Source organism: Scylla paramamosain, chromosome 4 (genome assembly GCF_035594125.1).
Source record: "Scylla paramamosain isolate STU-SP2022 chromosome 4, ASM3559412v1, whole genome shotgun sequence".
In the NCBI taxonomy this organism is placed as follows: domain Eukaryota; kingdom Metazoa; phylum Arthropoda; class Malacostraca; order Decapoda; family Portunidae; genus Scylla; species Scylla paramamosain.
Window position 1 is genome coordinate 3266348 of NC_087154.1, and position 25193 is coordinate 3291540.

The 25193-nt window shown below is 41.0% G+C and overlaps 1 pseudogene; it reads right to left on the bottom strand.

The window, feature by feature from the left end:
* The window catches only part of LOC135098500 (glutamate receptor ionotropic, kainate 2-like), a 35458-nt pseudogene extending 14868 nt beyond the window's left edge, over window positions 1–20590 (bottom strand).
* Window positions 20591–25193: the final 4603 nt, after the last annotated feature.

A 25193-nucleotide genomic window follows, 5' to 3' on the forward strand; every position in this document is an offset into this window, starting at 1 on the left:
GAAAAGCTCTGAACTTCATTATTAATTGTTCCCTAGGTTATAAAAGAAAATATTTAGCAATATCAGACAAACAGGAACGAGTTTTCAATTTTACGTAGATCCGGTTTATCATGCAGCAGGTATTGATCTGACGTGAAATTTGATCACGTAGACAGACTCATTAAGATTCTCGCCATCCCTTTGTCTTAGTAGTAATGCATCTCATACCATAACATTTAATCTTATTGGAGGCTTCCTCGTCTTTTCTTTAGGCAATGCTGTGGTTCTTCCTTTTATCGACAGAAATGAAGGTTTATTAATTGATCTTATGTTTTGTCAAGTGTCCTTCGGTAAATATATAATAGTTTTTTTTTTGCTCAATTAAGCCGATATTCTAATAGTTGATGATCTAATTTTTCTATTGTAGTCTTTGTTTTATTTTTAGTCTTATGCAATTCCTCTTCTCTCTTTACATTTATTGTTATGCTGTTAGTATATTGCGTTGGTTATTTCAGTAATGTATTAGTATTATCAATTCAGTTAAAAGCGTAGTATTAGTATTGTTAATTGAGTCTGAAGCACAGTGTTTAGTATTATCAATTAACTTTCAGGCGCAGTGATGGCAGTCAGGCAGCAGCAGAGCAGAATACCGGTCGGTGTGAGGCGTGCCATCTGTGCCTACCTCTCCGGCAACTCAACCCGCTCGTCGCTCCCTTCCTCGTTTGCCGTTCCGGAGGATGCAGGGCCGCTTTTCCCCTGTCTCCGAGCCTCCAGCCTCTTGAAACACCTGTGCATGTGTGCTGTACAACTAACCCATTTTATTTAACCTTAACATGACCTCTGTCCGTCCTCCTAAAGCAGTTATATTTCTTACGCCATGTGTAAATGGTTGTTGGTGTGCATTGAGAAAATATTGCAGACACACACACACACACACACACACACACACACACACACACACACACACACACACACACTATATCTTTCCCTCACATACCTGATCTACCCATCTTCTCCCATAACATGAAAGAGAAGCATGTTCACATTCATACCTAATGCTTCTTCGCATCACACACAGAACACTTTTCTTTCTCACACCCACACCAGAGCGAGGCGCCTGACCTGGCCAGCACGAAGAGGAGAAGGGAGACGCCCAGGTAAGCCGTGGCCATGTAGAGCCACACGTCCAGCGAGAGTGGCGACAGGAAGCTGAACAGGTTGGGCGGCTTCTTGGTGGGTTTGCGGTACAGTATGGAGATGCCTGTGGGATATACAAAAACATAAGAACATAAACCATAAAAATGTATAACTTTATTTTGTCCTGGTGTGTATGGTTACGAGGGAAAACTGAACCAGAAGTGTGTATATAAGTTGGTCAACAAATGTAGTAGAAGTATCAGAGGAGACATAGGAGGGAGGGTTTGAGATGGTACGGCCACATACTGAGGAGGAAAGAGAATCACGCTGGAAAGGAGAGAATGGAAATGGAGGTAGGTGGGAGAAAAAAAAGACAAGAAAAATACGTGAAAAAAAAAAAATTGATAATATGATACAAAAAAAGTACAAAATAAAATAAAAATGAAAATAAAATCATAAAATGAACCAGTAAGTGCAAAAAATAACAAATAATAAAAAAAAAAAGAAATCTAAAAAGTTTTGAATCTTTCCTCTTCTCGGTAAACCTTCTCTATTTGACCTCAGCCCATTATGGAACCCTGCACTAACAAACAAAATAGCAAATCCAAAGCATGCATGAACAGAATAACACCACATATTAAAACACCCTGCATGATTGAAGTACACATTTCTGGACCGTTTTCTGTAATACGATTCTGTTAATTAAGCGATAGGTACCCGAGCTATTAATTATAACCTGAATACTTTCGCTGAAACAACAATATCATGTACACAATGACACTTTATTTTCACTTATTCAATGGAAGCGGGATAAATTTGCAGTGACTTTGTTTGAAGAAAAGAACACCTCATTACTGCAGCGGAAAAACAACAACAACAGAAACAATAACAACTGCATACACCAGCGTCGGATTATTTTTAAGCAGGCTCCTGTGCAGTTAAGAAGCAAAAAAAAAAAAAAAAAAAAAAAAAATAAGTCACGTTTTGGAAAATGGAAAAATCTCTTTAATGCGGTGGAAATGAGCCAAGTTGGTTGGTGCTGGGGATGATGATGGTGGGGTGGTGGTCGTGGTAGTGATGGTAGTGGTGATGGTGATTATGAAGATGGTGGTGGTAATGATAATGGTGGCTGTGGCAGTGATGGAGATGAAAACCGTGATGGGGATGAAAGTGACATAACCAATAACGATGATGATAATAGTGTTGGAGATGGATGACAATGATAGTGAAGATGATGAAGACAGTAATAATTGTGACGGTGATACAACAACGATGGTGATGATAGTGATAGTAACAACACCTCACCACACCACGACACAACCTGATTCCCACTCACCAAGGTTCATCCAGGGCATAGTAAAGTCCACCTCCTGCTCCCTCTCGTAGGTGATGGTCAGGTCGCCGATGGCCAGGTCAGCTTTCTGCAGGAGGAGGGACAAGTAACACCTGCTGTCGTGACACACAATGCTGCCCCTGCAATGCTTCTCCTCCTCCCCCCGAGAGAGTGAAGTGTAGGGCGGTGTTCATCTCTGGCCGCAATCAGCCACTACAGGAGGCCATCATGCACTTCACTGGTTTGGAATTATTACTGCTTTTGTGCATATTTTTAGATATACTTAGTGATCTCAATTTTTTTTTTTTTAATGCATACTACGACTACTACTGCTGCTATTATTACTACTGCTGCTGCTACTACTACTACTACTACTACTACTACTACTACTACTACTACTACTGTTGCTACTACTACTACTACTACTACTACTACTACTACTACTACTACTACTACTACTACTACTACTACTACTACTACTACAATTACTACTACGACAACTACCACCACTACTGCTATTGCTACCAAAACCACTACTACTACTACTGTTACTACTACTACTACTACTACTACTACTACTACTACTATTACTACTCCCACCACTACTACCACTACTACTACTACTACTACTACTACTACTACTGCTACTACTACTACTGCTGCTGCTGCTGCTAATACTACTACAACAGGACGTAATCATAAACATCACTGGTATATTAAACTATTCTCTAACTTTATGTATTGTTAAACGCAATTAATAATCTTCTGGTCTAGACACAAATGTTATATATTTTTGCCATAAGGGAGGCATGAAGTGTTTGCACGTGTTTTGAAATGTCTTCACACGCAATGCAAGAGGCTCAAACTCACCCGAAAGTCAAGGGTTTTAGACACAAGCCCAATTAATAGATACGTAGCACTAATTCTGTTATAGCGATGTCTTGTACTAGGTGAATAACTTGAAGCGTGGGTAAAAAGAGACAGAACATTTATATGGAGGTAAAAGAGTACGAACCATTAGACACACCCTGACCTAAACAGCTTTCTCCTCACTTGTTACGAATAGATAACTGAAGGTAAACTAATGTATGAATGAAAGCATGATTGACTATTCTTACATATTTGTGCCTTTAGTGGAGTTTTGAGTAGGTATTGGCCGGTGAAATATTGAAGTTTTAGGATGAATTAATGGGATTCTTATTCATGTAATTTTGTATATTGGTGAATAACATAAGTTATCAATAATATAAAAAGCACAAGAAATATGTAACACTACGAGAATCATTACCAAGTGTCGGCTGAGGGGCGCCAGTGGGTCGATGCAGTCCAGCCCGGGACACCCCAACCTTCTACCTTAGTTTCGCCTCTCTGTCCCTCCCTCCCTCCCTCCCTCGTGCGGCGCCTCACCTGGTCCAGCAGCTCGCCAATCATGCCGTTCCACCTGCCCAGCTTCTTGTCAAACTTGCCGTGCTGCGCGTCGTCCGCGATCTTGATGGTATAGGTTGAACCCCAAGATTTCTGAAATCTCGTGGATGAGGTCGACGCAAAACCCCTCGTAGCGGTCATTGCCGGTCATCTGCTCCGAAGGTCTCGCGTAGCATTGTGTAGGGCGCGGCCTGGCAGGGGATAGGGACCTTAACTCTCTGGCTGCTCGTGGCACAGTTTTGTAGTAACCTAAGATTATTGATAGACATTAAATAAGACATGTACTAAAGGATTTGAATTAATCTGTCTTCCGTAGGATTGTTTAGGGCTCGACCTGGCTGGGAGATGGGGACTTTGACTGCTAATGACGCAATTTTGACTTCATGTGAGTAGCCTTAGACAATTTATAGGCCTAAATTAAAACATAAGGTACTAGAAGATTTGAACTACTCTGTCCAGCGTAGCATTGTGAAGGGCTTGGCCTGGCGGGAGATGAAGACCAACTCTTGAATGCTAATGTCATAATTTTGACTTCATATGAGTAACCTTTGACAGTTTATAGAAATATAATAAAATAGCAGGCGCCAGAAGATTTGAATTGTTCCTTTCATGATTACTTAAACTGTCAGTCGCATATTTTGAAGTGATAAACCTGCAACATAACTTTTGAACATTTGTGAGAGTCCGTCATTCTACTTATATGTATAGTCATAATGATGCTGCTCACTATATGCGTCGGGACTTCCTGGTGAACTGATCGGATTAGTATTTAGAGCAATACTTCTTTCCGACCAGGAGAAAAGTCCTATCTATTGAAGCAAGGAAAAAGTAATGTGTTTTTTTTTTTCAGTGATTCTCTCTCTCTCTCTCTCTCTCTCTCTCTCTCTCTCTCTCTCTCTCTCTCTCTCTCTCTCTCTCTCTCTCTCTCTCTCTCTCTCTCTCTATTATCCATAGCTTCCTTGGTTTCGTACAACACTGAAATATTCCACACACCAAGATACTGGTGATGACAAGTGTCTTGTTCTGCAGACTCTCCACGATGCCTTGTTGCACCTCGCTGTACGTTCGTGTGTAGTTGGGCACCGTTCGCGGGATCCCACCTAAAGACACACAGATGAAGGACAGGATCTTAGCCATCTCATACCGTGGTGTTCTGGATTTAATTAGGCTTTCCTTTAATGCTATCACATTTTGTTATATATTCCTTAATAAATGGAATGTCCCAGCCAAATTTTCTTCCCCAGCCTTTCTGTAATTGGTGTTTCTTATCTGCATTCTTCATCACTCCAGGATCTCTTTAGGAATGTTTCTACATGCCACAGAGATGGTTAGTCGGGTTCTTCCTTGTCATTATTTCAAGATACTACTCGAATTTTGGTTAACCTTTTCTTACTGTACTCTTTTAGGACTGTCACTTTCAATGTACCTTTTTTTTGTACGTTTTGTTTCTCTAGGTCAGCACCAGTCTTACATAACAAAAAAATAGTGTCATTAAAATCATGCAAAAACACTTGAAAACCCCAGTAACTTTCTCTAGAGCCTGATAAGATACAGGAATGTTTGGAAATGCAGTCCAAAATATCAAGGGAAGAGAGAGACCTTAGAAATGCAACAATCTTCAGAGCAGGATGAAGAGAGAATATTAAGGAAATTATTTTAAGCACAGTAAATCTCTAAGAAATAAAACGAAAGGTATATGAATAGTGTAGGAAATGGGGAGAATAAAATAAAGGAATTGGCAAACAAGAATTGCGTGGAAAAGACGAAGGGGAGGAAGAAGACTATTTGAAAAAAAAAAAAACTAAATGAAAAGATAAAAAGGAAGAGAAAAAAAGAAAAAAAGAACAAGAAACTAAGGAACCGATAAAACCTGGATCAAAAGAATGAAGGAAAGGGATAAAAGAAAACAAAATGAAAATTATAAGAATGAATTATGAAAGGACAAAGGGAAGGGAAAAGCAATTAACTGAAACTATATCAACTTGACGAAAAGGAGGAGGAGGAGGAAAGAAAAGAAAGAAGAGACTAAGGAAATGATAAAAAAAAATAATGGAAAAGAGGAAGGTAAAATGAAAAAAAAAGTTAGATAAAAAAATAGATGAAAAGAGGAGGAAGAAGAAAGAGAGAAGGCAGTAAAATAAATCGATGAGTTAAAATTAAACGGAAAAGTGAGTTAAAAAACAGCAACAATAAAGGAACCAGAAAAATATCACTAGAAACACTACACATCCTGGTCTAAAAACAAAGGACCGCAATCCTCAGGCGAGACCGATGACAAAAGAGAGAGAGAGAGAGAGAGGGAGAGAGAGAGAGAGAGAGAGAGAGGAGGAGAGAGAGAGAGAGAGAGAGAGAGAGAGAGAGAGAGAGAGAGGAAGCACAGGGACACGGCGAACACAACAGTACCAGTAGTTGTATTCACGATGATGTGATTATGTTTCCATTCTGGCCAATTCTTCCCGCAGCGGAAAAACAAATGCAGTTTATAGGCGGAGATGTCTTCCTACAATATAAGCTACTCTCTCCTCTCTCTCTCTCCTCTCTCTCTCTCTCTCTCTCTCTCCTCTCCTCTCTCTCTCACCTCTCTCTCTCTCTCTCTCCTCCCTTCTCCTCGTGTGTTTAGTTCAGAATAGCCACTAGACATGAGGCAGGCCAAACACACACACACACACACACACACACACACACACACACACACTACCTTCTCGCTCCATCAATCCACCGCCGATTTCGGAACTCAGAGGGGGAAAACACCCACCCACACCCCACCTACACACACAAACACACGTACTTCCCGACGCGAGTGAGTCCATCCTTGGTCAGCTCCACGATGTCGAGCGTCACGTCCTCTCCTGAAGCCTTCCGTGTCGAACTTGATGAGTCCCGTCAAGCCGTTCACTTGTACCTGAAGGGAGGACGAGGCGGAAGTGTTATGGAAGCGAGCTGGGAGAGACAGAGGAGCAGGGGGGAGTGGGCGGAGCGGGAGTGTTACAGAGGTAAACAGTGAGGAGGACACAGGAGCGTAGAGGAGAAAAACTAGCAAAAGTGCTATAAAGGCGAGTAGGCAGGGAGGGACAGAGAAACGCAAAGGAGAAACAAACAGAAGTGTTATAGAGGCGATTAGAGAGGAAACACAGCAGCACAATAGGAGGAAATTCAGCAGCGGATCTTTACAAAGGTGCTGGTTGAGTACCCTGCCAAATTTTAAGTAACGGAGAAACAAGAAACTGTGGATCCTTTTGGGTCTAACGAAGGGTGTCTGTGAGTACAATATCTAATGTATAAGGGAAATAGGAAGGAAATTAAGAAGGCTAGAGTTATTTCTTATACTTTTGGTATCTATTTTTTATTCCTTTAGTAAACAATGGATTAGCATAAAAGGTAAAATAAACATGGATGCCAGAGAGAGAGAGAGAGAGAGAGAGGAAGAGAGAGAGAGAGAGAGAGAGAGAGAGAGAGAGAGAGAGAGAGAGAAAAGACAAGAGAGACTAGAGACCAAGGAGGAGAGAACAACACGTGTCTTGTGCGTGAGAGAGAGAGAAAAAAAAGTGAGAGAGAGATAAGAGGGAAAAAAATAAAGCTGTGTAAAAGGTGTGAAAGGGAAGGCAGGAGGGAACAGGAATGGAGGAGGAAGGCACGTGCTGTGTGTTAGAGGAAACAGTTGCGAGGGAGGAAACAGGTGCGTGAGGCTCATGAAAAGTTTGTTTGACGCGCATTGCCACGTATATATACAGTCTTTTTTTGTAAATGGACTGCGTATGCTGAGAGAGAGAGAGAGAGAGAGAGAGAGAGAGAGAGAGAGAGAGAGAGAGAGAGAGAGGGAGAGAGAGAGAGAGAGAGAGGAGAGAGAGAGAGAGAGAGAGAGAGAGAGAAAGCAGAAACACATGCATACAAACAAACCAGCCGACCAACAGACTGCCAGCCACACAGACAGACAGACAGACAGACAGACACAGACAAAAAAGCAAAAACCGAGATAGAAATGATTAAAGAAACAGACAGACAGACAGAGAAACAGACAAGGACCATCACAGTGAACCGAATCTCAGTGGACTTTTTTAAATTAGATTTTTGTTACCCTTGCCCGGTGTCCCTCTTACATGAAAAAAAAAAAAAGAGGGAGAGAAAAGAAGAAATATCAAAAGACAATATGAACAAAAAATTACATAGACACAAGCATAACCCAGTAATGAAAGAAATTAACGCGAAATACTATTACTTCATTGGAATATTGCATTATCAACCATCATGAATATTTTGATTGAAAGACTACTGGCAATAGACAGCAACGACCCAATAATTGTTTGTGGATTAATTCAGGATATATTGGTGGAAAATAGGTAGATATGCTTTATACAGGCACTGCCACTTGTAGGCTTGATGTCTTCTTGCATCTTCCCTTACTTCCTTATATTTTTATTATCACACAGACTTTACCACAAATCAATACTGGACTTTTCAATTTTTGGCCTCGAGTCTGCTGGGGGTGACAGGAGCAGCAAGGCAGGCAGGCACACGGAGTACCAGGCAGGGATGAACCAACACACACACACACACACACACACACACACACAGACTGTATTCGTATACTCACCCACTTCATGTAATTAACGAGGGAGTTCCCGTGCACCCAGGCGTTGTCCCCGTCACAATCAAGGGGCGTTACGTCGATGTGCCTGGAGCGGTCGAGGTCGTCCAGGGCCTTGGCGAAGAGGCGAACCGCGTCGTACATGAGCGCCACCTCCGTCTGCGAAGGAGAGAGCAAGGAGAGGAGGAGGCTGAGTCAGCAAGTAAGTCTGAGGAGGCGAGGCGCGAGACGAGACACGACTAATTACACTGCAAGCTGTGTTGTTCATTAGGTGAGGAGCTTGAGAGATTGGTTGGTGAATGAGACTTTCTGCAATGACACACAGATAGATAGATAGATAGATATATAGACAGATATTTTTATTGATCACACACACTCACACACACACACACACACACACACACACACACACACACACACAGATTACTCCGTGTAAATTATCACTGTTACACAAACACTAGCAACTAACACTTAATAAGGATTTTATAATCCTAACGCCATCCCAAGCACAACTCGATGCTTCCGAAATATTCTTCCTAATTACTCACTACCTTCTGGACTGGTTTCATGGACAGCCAAGTCACAACATAGATTACGAAGACCTGAGGCTCAGTTCGCTACTTCTGACATGCCGTGGTAGATGCTATGACAATTTTCAGTGTTTTCATGATTCTAGTGACAGTTTAACAAATATCCAGCACCTTTTCTTCTGCAACCTCTCTCATTTTCATGTGGTGTCAACATTCCTCACTAGTCTTTCCCATAAGCCTCGGTCTTCTGCCTCCCCTTCACTCAACCCTCTCTCTATCAGATCATCTCCTTTGCAGTCCTTCCATTTCTTCTTGCCTGCCTTTTCTTCTTCCATCTACTTTCACGTCTACCATTCTTCGCCAACATAGATACCCCTCACCGTATATAGAAAACGCACTCATGAGAACTCGACTAATCATCTCCGCGGCCTCTGAAAACAGTCCCGAGAAGAGAATAAAGCAGTAAAGCGTACGGTCTTTCCCAGCAAGCCATTAACGGACCAGGGCTGCAACTCTCCCCTAAGCCTTTAAAACAACGAAAAACTAAAGCGTGTATATAATAATTCTCACCCAGGCGCGAGTGAAATGCACTCACTTCATATCCATTAACTTTTTGGCACTATGTACTGCACAATTTCACATTCCTCCTCCGAAACAGTACGCTAGCTGAGGCCAAAGGAGATGAGCGAGCCGGTTTCTTCGTTAACACTTGAAGGGGAAGAGAAAGGGAGGCCCCAGCAAGACTCATGCATGTATTCACAAGGTCTTGGCGGCATAAACACGTCTGGCGGCGCTGGTGAAGAGGAGCAAGGCGGGTTCTCTACGGGAGGCCTCGTCAGCTTTATTATTATGGAAATCAAAGCGACGTTAGGTGCCTTGGGAGCTGTGTGTGTGTGTGTGTGTGTGTGTGTGTGTGTGTGTGTGTGTGTGTTAGTCTGTGTATGTATGTGGATGAGGGACTCCTTCTGTGTGTGTGTGTGTGTGTGTGTGTGTGTGTGTAAGAAAGGTATTGCAAGATTTCTAAATAGGATAAATAAAGTGCAGACAAAATGAAAAGGCTGATATACATATAACTCTAGTGTGCTAAAGGATAAGATTGTTTTGGGAATCTCTCTCTCTCTCTCTCTCTCTCTCTCTCGCTGTGGGTGACGGGAGCACTAGTCTAATAAACGTTACCATGCATGTGTTCATCACTTGGTAATCAAATATAACATAAACGTAAACCCAAAACATTACTTAGGAGTACAACAACACCTATTAGAGTTTGCAATACTATCACTGAAGCATCAGAATACAGCGCTGCTTCCACTTCACTTATGCAATGCTGTCAATAAGGAGTCTTTTTAGTATAGTTCACATAATGTCTTTTCTTTACAACACAATACCAAAACATAATAAACAGGAAGGCTAATAAACTGTATGATAAAATAGAGCTCTTTTAAATGTGACGACACGAATACAAAATAAGCAAGAGAGGTAATGAGAAGTATAAGAAAACGAACCTCTTTTAAGTGTCTCAGTACCAGTACAAAACAAACAGGCAAGACAATGAATAGGAGGACAAAACAAAGCTCTTTTAAGTGTATCAATACCAGTACAAAACAAACACGAGATATAACGAAAAGGAGACAAAACTTAGCTCTCTTAAGTGTATCAATACCAGTACAAAACAAACACGAGAGATAATGAAAAGGAGACAAAACAAAGCTCTTTTAAGTGTCTCGCCACTGCATATCCTGAGAAGCAGGCCGGAGGCCCTGTCATCACCACGCCCTCTGTTTGCCAACACTTCGCGGGGCTTCCCACTCCGAGACTCACAACTTGGAGGCGGAAACTGTCACCGGCAGAAGGGAAGAGTCGTTGCAGCATGGGATTCTTGTTTACCTAGGCGTCTTTACGTGTAGGAAGGTGGGAGGACACACTGAGGTGAGACTTGTCAACCAGAGCGATGGGTTACGACAGCTGCTTGTGAAATTTTGTCTCACTCTGTACAATTAATGCTAATGGTGCGGGGGGTTCTTTCTTTCTTATCCCATTTTTTTTTTGCCTAAAAAAGACTTGTTAAGGGATAAAGAAGCTTAGTTGAATCGCCACTCTTCTAAAAGTGAACTCTTTTAAATAATAATACTTTCTATACATTTACATCTGTAGGAGAGTGATCAAGCGCTGAAAAAAAGGCTCTTTTAATCGACAGCTAAAAATGACACGCATTAATTCTTAAGCCTCTGTACAAGTAATGCATATGTGGCGAGGCGCTCACTCTTCTTTCTACTTCAACGCCTGAAGGGGACTGGTTAAGCGTAAACAGAAGCCTCGTTTAATCACCATTTCTCCAGAAGTGACTCGCATTAATTCTCAGAGCTCTGGTGGATTCGTCTTCATATTCCCGCGATGGCATTGTGCATATCATCTTAACTCACGCATGATAAGGAATAATGAAGACTGTGTTTTTAGGATCCTTTATTAACCAGCAGTTCTGAATCTCACGTTCTCTCCCGTTTTTCTTCAAACGATGCAAAATAAAATAATAAAAAATGTATCTTATTCTGCTTCACACACACATATATATATATATATATATATATATATATATATATATATATATATATATATATATATATATATATATATATATATATATATATATATATATATATATATATATATATATATATGTATTTTTTTTTGTCTCAAGGTTCAGGGAAATGTAAGAAATAATTTTAGTTTATTATTGTATCTGGAGTTTCCTCTTTCACATAATGAGATAACTAATATGGAAAAAAATAAATAACATGGAAACGTAAGAAAAATTAAGAAATAAAAAAATAATAACTAAAATGAGAGAGAGAGAAAAAAAAAGAAGCGTTACATCTACAATGAAATAAGTCCTTTTCACATAGCACGACACAAACACTACTTATGCTATTAATGATCATTAGCAAGTTTTACACACACACACACACACACACACACACACACACACATGCACTGTACACTACTGATACTTTGTTCAGATTTTTATTTATTCATTCATTTACTTGTCTATTAATTTATTTACTTATTTAACGGAATTATTATTATTATTTTTTTAAGAAAGGAATATATCTTCATGGATTTATTAGGGACTGCATCTATTTTCTAGGTGATGACATCAAATTCTAAGTGTTTTGAGATAATCTTGAGCAATTTCAGGGACACTTTGGTCTCTGACTGATCTGCAAAACAAACGTTCACTTTCTTACCTTCAAGAATGTCAAGTTACTCTTCTGCAATAAAAGAAACAAAATCCTATTTAGCATTCAGTCATATCAAATTTTGGTTACTTGTCAAAAAATATGATTATATATTAATTCATGCATTTATATTCACTAAGATTTCTTTTTCTTTTTCACAAGTAAGATTTATTTCCAGGTACTTTAGCATATACTAAAATTAAGCATTTCTTGTAAAGACTAAATGAAAAAAAGATGTACAAGCAACGTAAATTTATAATAGGAGTAAAGAAAGAGACATCCATCAGAGAAAAATAAATATAGAAAAGAGAAAGTGGAAACAAAATAAAAATTATCAATTTCTATTCAATATAATCTAATTTGCTGTATATGAAGTTATCTTAGTTTTCTTCGTCCATCATTATGACTCTTACACAGTCTATCTTTTACTCAAACACACACACACACACACACACACACACACACACACAAACAAGAATTCAATAGTAGTAGTAGTAGTAGTAGTAGTAGTAGTAGTAGTAGTAGTAGTAGTAGTAGTAGTAGTAGTAATAATAATAATAATGATAATAATAATAATAATAATAATAATAATAATAATAATAATAATAACATCTATGCATAACTCGTCCAGCTTCTCATAAACTAAAGCAAACTGTTGGTACAAACTTGACAAACTTTCCTGTCCCAGCGCAGCGCCTCGTGGTGAGGGAGGCAACAAGTGGTCACCAGCGAAGTCAAGACAACACACACACACTCTGTTCCACATCAGTCCACACGCCTGCCACGTCTCGCCTCGCAGTCAACAGTGATAAAAAGCAGCCAAGTATTGAATGGAGTTCGTTGCCACCAGAATTAACAAGTCATTCACACACATCTCATCGATTCTCCAGAGATCCTCGTCCTTCGTCACGTCTCGCTACTTTTTTGTAAGGTTACTAAAATCATTCTTTTCATCCTCGCCTCGCTCTTGATATTATCAAACTTTTCGCCTCGAACCGTCGCATTAATCTACTACTACATCAATTACCGAAATTACTTGTTCGTTTTCAAAGGGGATAAGTTTAAATAAATATAAACATTTTTCTCCCTTCCATTGTCTCTTCCTGGTTCGCTCTCTCTTCCCAGGAGCAGGTGCGTTTGTTGACATGAGAAAAATGAGTGTGCCACCATTACCCTAAATGTTTACGATGTCGCTAACACAGGAAATTGAGACTCGCTCCTACGTGACGCGGTGGAGTGGCCCGGCTCTGAGGAAGGCGTGGAGGAGGGAGAGAGGAGGAGAGGGATAGAGGGCGGAAAGCTCAAGGAAGGGAATGAAGTGCGTGAGGAAATTAAATTTTTGTGCAGTAATGTGCAAGGCGTTCCAGAAATACTCTTCATAAATCAGAGAGTAAATCCCTGAGGCATTAACAAAGATAAGCTGCAGAGTGATCCAGTTCTTTAATAGCACGACGTAATGTTAGAGCTGCAATTATGTTAAAGCCCTTGCACCTCAGACATTATTCTGATATACTCCACGGAAAGCACATGAACAATGCACAATTACTGAAGTACAGTTATCGTCAGTAGTCGAGTAACAAACACACTTAGTTTCACTGTATTAGCGTTATCCCTCGATCTGAAGTTTTATTTTGTTCTGGTAAGAGTCTATCTAGTGTAAGGAGAATGTCAGCAGATCAAAGGAGCTAAGATTAAGAATGAGGGACGATGCAAAACAAATCACGATGAAAGTGATTAAAGAAAGTTATTTTTACTTCTGAGCTCGATTATAGGTTTTATGAAAATTTCAAAACATTTATTGTACACAAAATTGTGGCAAAAAGAAACCATAATGTATTGTGTTAATGTTCATTTGAATTAACACAACCAATAAAGACCGTTTGATTCTAAACTCATATTACGTTTATCAGAAATCTATCGAAAAATCTGGGAATTAACTCCATAAACACTCAACGTATACTGCTAAGAAATATAATAATGTATCACGTTTATGCACATTCAGATTAACACAACTCGTAAGCATCATTAGATTCTGAACTCATATTAAAGACAGGCTATTAAAAATGCACCGATAATTTGGGATTCAACTCAACAAACACCCCACATATAATGGTAAGAAAATATCTTGCATATATTCCTGATTCAGGATGTGAGGAACAATTGTTTGGAGAGTTTTTGACTTTATGAAAGTTAGTTTATTGTTATTCATAATGGAGGAATATAAATAACATAAAAAAAAACAGACTAAAAGAAAAGCACTTAAGTAGGGAAGGAACTGTTTAGAATTCAGTGGTTCCCAAACTTTTCTGATCTTTATCCACTTTTCACATATAATCTTCATTCATGGCCCCCTCTCTCCCTCAATCCACATCTCGTGACTACAGTGACTGTCTGCAGTCCTGCATTTATTTAGGTCCATTGTGAAAAAAAATCCTCCGGCAATATCTGTAATTTCCTTCATTCCATCTCATATTTTTCCGACTAGCTGTTCTAGTTTGGCGGGCCTTGGGATTTTTATGTGTACATAGCCTCAGCTTATAGCCCCCGAGTGGGCCATGACCCCAGTTTGGGAACCACTGGTTTAGATCATGGTGTGTGTGTGTGTGTGTGTGTGTGTGTGTGTGTGTGTGTGTGTGTGTGTGTGTGTGTGTGTGTGTGTGTGTGTGTGTGTGCACTTGCTGTTCCCTAACTCTCTCTCTCTCTCTCTCTCTCTCTCTCTCTCTCTCTCTCTCTCTCTCTCTCTCTCTCTCTCTCTCTCTCATATCCATATCAATAAACACGTACATAATCATATTCTGCCAGTGAATCCTGCACAAAATACGAGACCAGTGACCAGCACCACCCACACCACAAGGCGACACACTCCTGCATCCAGTGTAAGAGAGACACTGATCCAGGACAACAACATATATATAAAGAAAAGATCCACTGGTATAAGATAAAAGGCACACTGATATAAAGAAAAGGCACACTTGAACCTCGACGCTGCGATGACACCCACAACACTTACACACTAGGGGTCACACGCCGGGAACTCACCACAACATCAAGGTAAGTGTTCTGTGTATCAAACGATTATCTTTCGAGGTCATAGAAATTTTACCAAACCTTACTTAGAACTGTTTCTTTGACATTACAATTATTATCCTTGTTTTATGATTTAGTTATAGTAATGAGGCAAATTTCTAGCTAGGAAAATACTGAAACAAGGATTATGGCGTCATTTTTTAATCTATGAAACTTCCATCAGTGAGTGCAAAAGGAAGGCGTTGGCAACAAGGATTATAGAGATCTTTTTAACCAGTGATACCTCCTAGATAGATCAGTGGAGTGTAACGGGAAGGGCACGGCTGTGAGCTGAAGACTTCCTTTTTAACTTGTAATATTTCGTAGTGTGGGTCAGTGGCGTGCAACAGTGAGGACGCGGCTGTGAACTGAAGGCAGACAAGAACACTTAATTGTGGATGTATTCTGGGAGCGACTGCCGGCGAGCTGCAGGGAAACGGCCTCGCCAAACAGCCGCTCAACAAAGAGTGAGCGTCAATCTTGTAATTACCCAAGATAATTGGAATCAAGTGGCGCGGTAATTAGCAGGCATTAGCTTGTCGATGAGCAGCTAATTATGATCAGTGTATTCCTGGCCTCGTTTGCGAAAGATTACTGACATTTGCGACACAACACAACACCGATACACAGATAAGTAACAATACTACTACTTTTACTACTACTACTACTACTACTACTACTACTACTACTACTACTACTACTACTCTTGCTTCTAATATCACTATCGTTAACCCTTATAACTTCTATCAAAACAAAACAGTAACAGCAATAAACAATACCACCAAAGCCATAAAAAATACATCATTAAGGCAGCTATTCTTTCGCCAACACGCAACACACTGCCAGTATTCGTAATCACAGGTAATGCTACTCTTGCTGAGCCGCTTCCCTCAACACACCCATGCTGGACTACCGACGGACGAGGCACTTCAGCTTCACACACCGACACAATAGAACCCTTCATCTTCATTAGCCTAAATGCATCGCTTCAAATTCAATCGTGTAGTCAAAGCCGAGTGAATACTTATGTAGAGGTTTGCTATGATTTGTTCCTTGTTTGTGTTCACTGTGACTGTATATCATCCTAACTCTTTAACTTCTAATCAGACAATGTAGTTTATCATAATCTCATAAAGGCTAAAATGTCTGCTATAGCTTGTTCTTCCTTCGTGTTCATTTGACCTTCATACGATCCTGACCTATCTAGTTTTCTTTTATTCTTACTTTAAATTAGATAGTGTAGTTTGTCACAGTTTTATAAGGATCAACATGTCTACTGCTCTTTCGTTTTACCTTCGTATTCATTAATTTTGATCAGGGGAGTACTATCCTCCTTTCGGCTGCTCCCATTAGGGGATTAACCTTCTCCAGCTCACTCGGTCTTGTACATTTCACATTCACACCCATTTCAAACATGTCTCCTTTCACTAGATCCATGAAACCTTCTTTTCGGTTTTCTTCTCTTTCTCCTGCCAGACAGACTCATCTCCAGCTTTCTCCTACCCGATGTACTATCCTACTTTTTTTTTTAATGAAGATTAGACACATTAATTCATCACAATAGTATCCAACAGATCTATTCTTCATTAATCTTTCGTATTCCCTTGACTAACATGCTCCCTGTTTTAGTCTTTCTCTTGTATTTGATAAGACAAATTAATTTATTGCAGCCTTGTATCAACATCTATATTGTTTAATCTTTCCTTTGACCAACATAACTCCTTGTCTCAGCAACACACCACACAAAGAAGCAAGCGTGTCTCCCTGACCCACACCCAACCAGTCCTCGCCCTCAGTCTTACCTCTAGAGAAGTGGTGGGGGCGTCGACGGTGCGGCCGTAACGCAGCTCCCCAAAGACCCAGTCCTGGATGACGCGCTGCACCAAGGGGTTGTCTGGGTCCACGAGTCTCAGGCAGGTGATGTTGGTGCCCCCGTGGCGGAAGTCCTCCAGCTCTACCGTATGTAAGTCCTGCCAGGGAGGGATGTGAGGGAGGGAGGGAGGGAGGGAGAGGAGGAAAGAAGGAAGGGATAAAGGAAAAGATGAAGGAAAGGAAGGAGGTAAGGAGGCATTAATGGAGGGTAAAAAGGGGTAGCAAAGAGAGAGGTAGGGAGGGAGGGAGGGAGGAAAGAAGAGAAATAGATAAGGAAGGAAGAAGGTAGGTAGGTAAGGATAGAGGGAGGAAGGGAGGGAGGGTGGGAGGTAGGGAAGGGAGAAAGAAGCCGTCAGTACACGAGTTAATTAAGGTTTCAGTGATGGGGCGCGTCAGGCAAAGGTGTAATTTAGGATATTCAGGTGCCAGGTGGCGAGTAATGGAAGTCTTCATGGTAAGGCTGAAAGGCGCATGTTGATTAGAACGAAGCTTTGAAAATGAAACTGAATGCAGGTTTCTGATGCTGCTTTTAGTCTTCATCATGTTTAACGCATGAATACACTTATCTTTAAAGTATAATATTGTGCTAACTTGTACGGTACAGTGTTTTCTAACTTGCCATTTTAAGAACTTAAGTATTTCTGGGTAATATAAATTGCTTAATTGAGTGACTGATTTAAAGCACCACAACAACGTGATCATACTTTCTTTTATTGATGAAGACAAACCCGTTGAGATTTCACATGCTAAAAGTTCTAAGTAACGCCAAGGACAAAGTTACGAGCGCAGTTAGAGGCAGCAGGACTGACCAGGGAGGTGATGAAGTAATTGTGGTAGGAGGTCATCATGCCGATCTGCTGCGCCTGCTTGAGCACCGTGAAGATCTTGTCCCGCTCCACGTCCAACACCACGTAGGTCACGCCGGCTTTCTTGGCGTCCTTCAGCATAGGCCTGCCCGGAGGGAAGGCACAGGGTGTAACTTCTACTCCCAAGTACAAGGCATGAAAACAAAATTAATCATCATTATTCTTCAAGTGCGTGGGAAATAATTACTGTAATTACTGTATCGGTGTTGCCTGGCGCACCTCACCTGCCTGTATCGTTCCGGTGACGCAAGCCTTGGGTACTTGGATAATTTATACTGACTCTTCTAATACTTAGCGGAGGGAGTTTAAATTTTACACTTAAAAAAAAAAAAGTAATTTATTCATGGCTCTGCCGCTCCTCGCCTGTGTGTATAAGGTGGGTGGAAATAACGGTATTAGTCTTCTTGCCAACTTTCCCGCCCACACTGCCTTCCCGCCCACACCACATTTCCGCCGCCCACGCAGGGAAGGAAGGAAGGCAGGAAACTTGCATCAACAAAGTCAATAAATGCAAGTTCAGTGTGGCAAAGGACTCGCCCAACAAGGAAACACTTCGTCCTGCAGCAATAAGGGGAACATTATTTTGCACATTTATTATCGAGGGTAAATTTTCCGAGCAATGCAATTAACGCAGGCGGGAATCAGAGCGTGCAGGCGGCGTGCTGCCGCCACGCGAGTGTTTGCTGAACATGTTGACCGCACGTGCCGCCTCATAACAACCACACTCATTTTCCCTCGGTCTACTTTTCCTTGGCCTCAATGCGCCTCTTAAACACTTGGGCTCCGCTGCATGCTTTCCCCTTAAGGCAAAAACAACAACGCCAGGTAGGACTTGAACTTTCCTGTGGTGAGGCAGGTGAGCGGGAGGGGGAGGCCAGGTGCGAGCCTCACCTGTAGTCGTCGGTGACCGGTAGTTGTCTGAGGGTGATGTGCCATGTCTCGTTCTTGAGCAGCTCCTGCACGCGCACCAGGCCGTCGTTGTTCTCGTAGATCACGTAAAACTTGCGCCACCGGAGAGTCATCAGCACGTCCATGTACGCCTGGGGGAGGATGCTGGGCTGTATAGACACACACACACTACAATATATATATATATATATATATATATATATATATATATATATATATATATATATATATATATATATATATATATATATATATATATATATATATATATATATATATATATATATAATTAATTTAGTTTTTCAATTTGGATTCTTTCCTAGCGGCAGGAAAAACGTGTCCCGTCAGGTGTGCGAGGCCCCGCCCGGATGTTGCACCATAATTAAATACCCAGGTGAGCCGTGGCTCGGAAATAAGCACTAGCGGAGAGCAGCCGGATACACCGAACCTGGAGTAACGGTGCCGGGCTGGGAAAAATAGACCGTGTGGTATTGTGAAGTTTGTTTAATATTCTGAGCTTGAGTAGACTGGTGAAGCAATTATCGTGCGGACTGTGTTCATTCACGCGAAGAAGTGAGTGCGCCTCATGAATTGTTTTCTTGATATCAGATGTTAATGGAAGCACTGGCTTTGTAAACACAAAGTTGAACAAAGAACTGTGTATTGGAAAATATAAATTCAAGACAGAAATGGAGCCATCGCCCTGAGCAGAGCCGGTACATCCCGCGCCAGGCAGCGCAGTGGCATTCACTGTTAGGCAATTACCATTATATTATGATCTGATCACCGCCTCTTAAATTATGAACATTATTCCAGACGGTAAGTGTCTCACAGTGTTACAGTGCATCATATTTCACAACTATCTTGAGGATCATGTGTTGGGCTCATGATCGATAGCCTTTACATTCTCAATGACAGCTTAAGAGCTCATGTCAAAGTCCAATCTTTGTGTTGGTCTGAGATCTTTCACACACCATGACACATCCTCATCAAGAGTCTCTGTTCTCTCATTAGTGTAAAATCTTTAAGGTCGTGAGCGTGGCGCGGATCTTTGCCTGCTAAGTGATGGTCGAGCACGAAAATCACTCAGATAGCAAGCAGTGGGACATTACTGTGGTGTAGAAAACAACAACAACACGTTTTAAACGCTTAATCGGAAAAAAAAGTAACTGTTTACACCCGAAAGAAAGGAGAGGGAATGATAAGTATGGTGATTCAAATCTGCTGAATGATGAAGGACACAGCGGGTTCCTAGGAATAACTTGGCTTAATATTCACACACACATACATAAACACACACACACACACACACACACACACACACACACACACACACACACACACACACACACACACAAAGAAAAAAAGGAAACCAAATTTTCTAGTAACATTTTCCAGAAATAAGTGATAGTCTGACGCAACATGAACAGTGTTAAACCCAAAGAACACAGATGATGCGGCCCACACCTTGCCCACACAACACACTTGCGGCACGCGTCACCCTTGCACCGTGGAGCCTCACCTTGGACAGTGTGGAGGGATGCGGGTACAGGTTGACAGAGTAGGCGTCACGGGTCAGTCTGAAGTCCCACCTGTTCTCTATGTGCGGCACCTCGAGAGCGTCACAGATGGACTGCACATGGGCCGAGGTCTGGCCAGACTGGGGCCCGAAGATTGCCGCCACGCCAGACTTGAGCAGGGAGCAAACTGCAGCGAGGGGCGGCCCAGGTTAGTGATTTTGAAAATAGACATAAAGCCAAAAGTTATTGGTAATTATCTTCTGAAGCATTTGCGTGATGATGCTTGTGACTCTTGGGGACATGGCTGTCTCATGTTCAAAAAGGAAAGGAGTGAAAATTATATAAGTTGACAGATAAAGGTGGGCGAGCTGACCTTTCCTGGAGCCCCTGAAGGAGTCGTTGGGAGGAATCACTTCGATCTGGGCGGAGAGGCGCGCGTGGGCCAGCAGCGTGCGGTCACTGTTGATGGCGTCCACGGCGTACCTGAAGGCCACCTCTTGCCGTTCGTCCTGAGGGTCGAATAGCCCACCTGCAAGGAGAGACAGAGCGTGGCGTGAGATGTTGCGTGAACCTTCAAGCGCACATGTGATTAAGTAATATACACAGCGTCACTAGCCTTATTCATATCAACTAAATGTGAACTAAGTATTCCCTGTCTCAATGCAACGGAAAGGAATGGATGACCTGTTCCAAAAGACATTCGTTCCTTGCTCTACAACTCAAGTCAAACTTTATTGACTCTATTAAATGCTCAAAGCAAACGTTCAGTAAGCTATGGATAGTGCTGTGGATTCCTACGATTTATGTTTAGTATATATTCTGCACACTTGACGGGAGAGCGCCACTGAGTCCCCATAACTGGCGCTCGGCTCAGGCTCTTATTCTCCAACGTTTCCGCGTCTTATCTCGACAACGCTTACCAGTTTCTAGTGGAAGTTATTGCTGTTACAAGGGTATTGCCAGGATCATTACAGTAAAAACAAGAATCCTGCATTATCGGTGGAGAAAACACCGATATGAATCCTACTGATAATTTGTGTGTCCTCTGAAAATAGTCGTGATAAAAAAACCCAGAGCATTAAAGAATACGATCATTCATCTAACATCCAATAACTATTCAGCGACAAGACGTAGCCTGAACTACAGCTCCACTTAACCCTTTCATAAACCTTTAAAAACAAATACAAACCAGCACATAAAAGCGAAAACGTAATGTCTTCCTTGTATTTCCAAATATAATTGTATATATTATGTTTACTCGTGTTATGTACCAGATAAGAGAAGAGAACACAAGCGAGGAGAGAATATGTGCATCCTTTCCCTCTCCAACACACAGTCAGAAAGCCTCACATGTACGTATTCCTGTGCTTAATATACGTGCCTGGCTGCTGCGTGCATATAAACGAGAGAGCGATGCAAGGCGCGGTATTGGGTGTTTCCTAATGCCACGCTACTTGCATATACTATACACAGCAGCCTTTATCATAATGCAAAAGGCTTGGTATTGGTATCTTATCTATATGTTATTATGTTCCTATTCCAAAGGCTGTAATTTTCTTTTTATTGTTTTGTCTGTTGCTGCATTCTCTTAACATCACGTCACTTTACTATATACAGTAGCCTCTATCATAATGCGGAAGGCTACGATTAGTCTCATATCATCCTGTTACGTAGCCAATAACGTCTCCTTTATTGGGCATCTTCTATTCTTTTGTCTTTCCTGTCTGTCACCCTGTTTTTATATTCTGATCCTTATTTAATTTTCCTTCCTTTTATCTGTTTTAATCAGATTTTCCTCTTCGGTCACCAAAGTGATCTATTTTTTTCTTATTTTCTCCACTCGCTAAATGAATTTCTTCACAATCCTACAGTAAAGATCTCCAACCTGCTCTTATTTTGTCTCCTTCTCATACTAGTTCGCCACGTTCTCCTGGTACTTGTCAAGTTAATGGATACTCATTATTTCCACAGTCACAACATTTCCGCAGCGACTCCTAATTAAAAACAACCTTGCTCTTCCCGGAAAGCAAAGGTATATTTATAGAATGTTCCTAGTCGAGAACTGATGGATTTACCATTTATGTGGGAACTGCTGATACTGGCTGTTGTCACCTGCCCGCCGACACCAGACAGAACGTTGCGTCACTATGAAGGACATACACTTTTTCTTTTTCACAGCAATGTCCAGCTGGAGTATTACGAGGCCGCGGCATCTCCACAGTGCATTCTAAATGTCTCCACGTCTTATTTTGACTAATTTTAACATGCAATAGAGGAAGTTGCTTTGGAATTTTCAAGTGTCTTCATTGATGGCTTAAAAAAGTATTCTATTATCGACTGGAAATAACATCCATGAGAACTCGACTAACAGTATGTGAAAATTTATGTGATGTGAGACTAAAGCGTTTCAGAATACGAGCCGTGATATTGAGTTTAACGTGGGGGCTGATGATGTGCCTAAATCAATAATGCCTCCTCAATTTTTCTGCTCTTTCGTGATTACAAAACCGGCAACGGACTACAAAAACTACAGTATATCAAATGAACTCTTAATTGATGCGTAATTCAATGATACACCCTCATAATAAGCAGACTGCCAAGGGTACCAAAAATGTTTATTGAAAGGGCGTGTAATGGATGTTTTATTAATAATAAAGCAGTTTTAAAAGGGAATGTTTTGATCTTAAGGTGTTTTGATACTTTCCTTTAATAAGAATCATGCAAAGTATAAAGTGTGAAAACAGCAAACTATATTATAATAATCTTGTTCCTTATAAATTTTTCTAAGTATGATAAACACTATTAATGTCATTATATAGTAATAGAATACTACTGAGGCTCCTTCACCAATTCTGCCACACGCTTTATTTGTATTATTTTATTTCAGATATCCTCGCAGAGAAGTGTCAGTACCACCGCCTCGTCTCAGTTCCAGGCAAGATGAAACATTATTAACATTACGCCAACTGCATTACCCTGGCTGTCTTTGATCTTTATTTTATTTTCATAGTTAGCATTTTCAGTTTTCAAGTTGTGTTACATTTTTCCTCCGCCGCTGCTGCTGATGTCAGAGGTAGATGAATGGAATAGATTCAGCTAAATAGGAAACTTTGAGAGTTTTAAAAAGTTTGGCAAATTTATGAATGGGGATGATACATGAAAACTATTAGGCATGTTTTACAAAGTGACTGCCTCGTATAATCCTGGTGGCTTCTTGTAGCTTCCCTTATTTTCTTATTTTTATTTATTTTTATTTTTTTTCATGTTCCAGCTACGCGTGTTCTTACTCGTATTTTCCAACTATATTCCCACCACCCACGTACTGTACATTAATATCTCCCAAGTAAAGCTAATTTCAATCTCCTACGCACGTTCCTATATTCTAACTATATTCCAAACTCTTACATACACCTTTATCACCCACGGACATACATTCCTCTCTCCACTGCTGCTGCAAGTGTCCTATCTTCCTATCACCCAAGGGAGGGTTGCCTCAGCTCACAACTGCCCTCCGTGACGCATGAGGCCTGTCACTGGTGCCCCATTACTGCTCCCACAATATACTGTACCCATTATCCTCCCCCAGTATAACGTATTGCAACTATTAACGCCGCTATCAATCTCACCTTCGCGGAAACGTTGATCTTGGCACGTCTTCCTCACGCCACACTTATGCCTCGTCGCTCTTACTTAACTTACAGCACGTGCGATTGAGCGATATTACGGTGGCCACAAGGGAACACAAAGGAAGGGCGAGTGGTAGCGGGTGGTTGGTTATTATGACGGTGCTCGTGATTAAAAGTGTTAAGAATGTATTATAATAGTGGTGGTGGTGGTGGTAGTAGTAGTAGTAGTAGTAGTAGATGTATATTGTTGGGTCTTATAAGGTTGTTTATGATGAGGATCGTATGTAGAGTGTCTAAAGTAAGGTAAGGAGTGTAGGATTGTCTAAAACCGATGGAAAGTCAAGGTTAGATGTTATTAGTCACGCGCACACACACACACACACAAACACACACACATAAGTATATCCGTTAAATATTTGTAATCATTTTATACATTACAGTAAACCCAAACGTATTAATTAAACACCATGATGAAAGAGAAAAAACAAATATAAGAAAACACAACCTAACACTGCCACCTACCTATCCACCCACACGCATTCATGCACACACACACACACCCACCCACCCATATCGATCAACCCATCTACACACACACATCCATATACATATATACTCGTAAAACCCTCTCATACACCAACCCACCCATCCACACAGACACCCACCGACACACACACACACACATACACACACACACACACACACACACACACACACACACTTGCAGGTTCCTCCTAATTTGCTTTCCTAGTCACGCCGCCGCCTCGGTATCTCGCAGCCACAACCTGCTTCACCTTCCGAATGTAAGGAATGGCGGTTCTTAGAGAATACTTGCTTCCCCCACACACACACACTCTCTCTCTCTCTCTCTCTCTCTCTCTCTCTCTCTCTCTCTCTCTTTCTCTCTCTCTCTCTCTCTTTCACTCTCTCTCTCTTTCTTCGTAGTTTTTGATTTTTTACTTATTTTTTGACGTTTTTTTATTAATTTATCTGTGTGTTTGCCTGTCTGTCTATCTATCTGTCTATATTTATGTCCTTCTATCTGTCTGTCTATCTACTCTCTGATTTCATTATAATTTATTTTGGTGACAATTATATAATTTAATTTGTTA